Consider the following 3,886-nt stretch of genomic DNA (forward strand, 5'->3'; position numbering starts at 1 on the left):
CCCCCCCCCCCCCCCCATGCAGCCATAAGTTATGCTCCCTGGCACAGGGAGTGCCCACTGGTTGCAGCCACACGGTGCACAGGGCATACATGAGGGGGGAGCATGGCATACAGGAAGGCTCTGGCATGCGTGGCTGCAGGGTGCCACAAGCAGAGCCGGCGTGGAGGATGCACCTCCATGGGATGGGGGGCCTTGCGCATAGCCACATGGTGCTACAAGGGGAGAGGGCAGAGGGGTGAAGGCAGTGCTCACTTTTGGTAGCATGCGGCCATGGGGCGGGGCCGCCGGTGCACCATAATCCCCATGCACCATACCCCCCCACATGGCCATGTGCCATGTCCCCCTGCACATGGAGCACCTGCCAGCTGCGGCCACGGGGCATGCAGGGTGTGTGTTGGGGGAGAACATGGCATGCAGGCGCGTGGCCACAGGGTGCCATGAGGGGAGTAGGCACAGGGGGGCACAGCAGTAGGACGCAGCCAGGGGTCAGGCCATGTCCCCCATGCCTACTTCCCACATGGCACCCTGTGGTTGCATGCCACACACCTTGCCATTGCATTCCCTGCACCACACCCCAGGGCTGTGCCCCACGCCACACAGCTGCAGACAGTGGGCACTCCCCACACCATGGATGCTCCCCATGTCATGCCCCATGGCCACGCACCATACCCCCACGCACCCTGTGATACACCCCCAGGGTGCACCCCATGCCATGTGGCCACAGCTGGTGGGTGCTCCCCCTGCCATGACCTCTCCCCATGCCATGCCCTGCTCCAAGCACCCTCCCTCCATGTGCCCTTTGCCACACCCCAGGGCTGCTCGGCCACGCGGCCATAGCCATCGGGTGCTCCCTGTGCCATGGCCACTCCCCTGTGCCATGCCCCGTGGCCATGCAACATGCAGCCATGTGTTACGACACCCCCGTGCACCCTGCACCACACCCCGGGGCATTCTCCATGCCACATGGCTGAAGCTGGCAGCTGCTCCCCATGCCGTGGCCAGTCCCCACATCACACCCCACAGTCATGCACCACCCCTCTCCAAGAGCCATGCTAATTAAAAGCACTTGGAGCATCATATGTATCAGCGTTCCCACGCTGAAAAATAGCAGTGGGGTGCTTTGAATTAAAGCTCATCAAATGAGCTTTAAAACACTGTAATTTCCACCCTTCAGCAGATTCAATTAATCAAGTCTGCTCTGACACACTGGAATTACAGCACATCAAAGCAGGCTCCCTGCATGTGTATAGGAGCCCTTTAATATCACTGACACCTGACCAAAGCAATCCCAGATTTCAGTGCTGTTTAACATACACCCAAGAATACTCTGTTATAATACAGTAGAATACGCTACATTGTCATATATATTTATAATACATATGGTATGATATATATTATATGTAACATAGCACAGTATTCTAATATAATAAAAGGTTTAGTGTGTCTGTCTGTCCGCAATGCCTTTGGGCAACTGCGCATGATTGGCTGAGCAGCCTGGGCTGCATGGGCTCAAGTTTGCACCACTGCCGGGGAAGTTCAGTGGTGGGGAACGTGCCCTGGCCACCTGAGCAGTGGGGCTTCCCCCTACCTCCCTGCCTGAGGGTGAAGCGGGGATCATGGTGGTGGCAGTGTGGTGCCAGAACAGCCGGCAGAAAGGGGGAGACAGTGGACAGGGAGGAAGGCGGACGCAGAGCAGGTGGATGCAGAGCAGGGTGGTGGAACAAGGCCGGATGCAGAGTGGGGAGGGGGGAGGAGTAGGGGTGGAGCGGGGCTGGACCCAAAGTGGCGGGAGAGATTGGTGTTGGAGTGTTACACAAATTCCCAGTTGCTCAAATCATGAGCAAGACTTTATAAAGGGGGATAAGGCAAGGTGCCACATTTACTGATCACATGAGTTAGACATAGAGGTTCAGGCAGACCATTCATACAAATACACACAAATCATCATACACATCATTACACACAGGCATACACATACACAAAACAACCATTTCATCCACATATATAGTTGCTCAATATCAGCCCAGGGTGGCCAACCCAGGCGTATTAAGTAGATGATGATTTGAAGATAGCAGATTTAAAGATAACAGCTGGAGTGGGGTAAGTCTCTTTCTCTACTGCTGTTTCATCAGAGCACAGACGCATCTGTTCACCCCGCTCCAGCTCTTATATTCAGATCTGCTATCTGTGTAACAGGAGCAGGGCCAGCCCCAGAGTGGTGGTGGGGTGGAGCAGGGCCAGGCACAGAACAACAGGGGAGAGGAGGGAATGGGGCAAGACCTGCAGCAGCAGTGGGTGGGGGAAAAGCAGACTCGGAGCTGTGGGAGGGGGCATGGGGCTGGATACGGGGCTCCATCCCCCACCTCCCCCCATCTTTCTTGACAGGCAATTTGCTAGAAATATTATATTGTTGGTTTTTTATAGAAAACTACCTGTATAGTCTGAGAATTAAACAAGTCATGTTTAGAGCTGAAGCCATTAGGAACTGGTGGCTGTTCACTTTTACTTATGTACCTAAATCAATATATAAGATCCCTGAACCCTTGTTCAGAAAGTTTACTTATTAATTCTTTCTTGATAAAGCAAGAGCATCTTTTGCGTTATGTACAACTTAAATTAATAACCCTCCTGAGATTTGGTAGTGTAACAAGGTACGCTGTGATAAAGTGAGGAGTGAAAACAAATCAAGTCCAGGCTAAATTCACAGAGTGGTTTTAGTCCACAGAGAACAATTGTCCTTTGGAATTATTTCCCCCTTCCTTCCACCATCTAGACATGGAAACACCTTACCAGCATCCTGGAAAACAGATGACAATTATTTTTTCTAATTGCACTATTTCATGGAAATGAATGGGATTAGATCAAAAACCAGGAGAAGAGGGATCTTTTTTCAAATATACTTGATTTTACTGGATGTTAGATATATGGCTGAGGACACATTAAGTCACACTGACATAAGTCTTGTTCATATAAGTTCAAATAAGTCACATTGATCTTATTTCTTGGGGTTTAGTGTGAGTTCCTCCTAGTAAAGGGGGATTCAATGCCATACAGTCAGCTTCTTCAGTGTGGGCACAGGAAAGCTTGGAGCTCCTTGTTCATTTCAGTGCTAGACTCCAAGGGCATTCTTACATGCTGCACTTTGAACTGCTCAAATTTTGGCCTGTGTGGGTGCATCTACACATGCAGTTAATCCAACGCAATAAATTCTGGAGCACTCTGAGCTGGAGTAAACTGCTTTTGGGTGGAGTGTCTCCACATGCACCCAGGGTGGAGCAGGCCTCTGGCTGGCTGGGCTTACCAGGCACAATTTATACCCCCAGCCACCATCTACATGTGCATTTCAGCACAGTAGAGTACTCCACCATAAGCTAGTACAGTAAAAGCCGCGTTAACCGGGACTTCATTAACCAGCCTGCTCTATTAACCAGCATGCCGGTTGATGCTGATTGATGCAACAAAAGCGAAACTGGAAGTGGGACTTCCGGTTTTGTCGAATCCCACAACCTGGGGGAAAGCAGCCTCTGCAGGGTAAAGCAGCCTGCAGAGAGCCCCGCCTCCCTTTCCCCCAGCACCCTAACACCAGGGGAGGACCGGGAGGGGCAGCACAGTTAATCTGAGATGTGGATGCACTGGATGCGGCAGGAGAGGCAACTTTGCCCAACCAGGCAAAGACGCCTCTCAGATAACCAGCACATTTAGTTATCTGGCACCCCCCCATTTCCCATGGGTGCCAGATAATGGAGCATTTGCTGTACTGTCCCTGACAGTACTGTCCTATGGTGGAGCTAATTCATTTACTGTGCCCTAATGCCAGCGCATGTGTAGACTGTGACGCTTTACTGCGGAGCTAATTAGTCAACTTCCCAGTAAAGCAGATGTGTAG

The sequence above is a fragment of the Gavialis gangeticus genome, unplaced genomic scaffold (genome assembly GCF_001723915.1).
Source record: "Gavialis gangeticus isolate Ggan-Ray unplaced genomic scaffold, GavGan_comp1, whole genome shotgun sequence".
NCBI classification, from domain to species: Eukaryota; Metazoa; Chordata; order Crocodylia; family Gavialidae; genus Gavialis; species Gavialis gangeticus.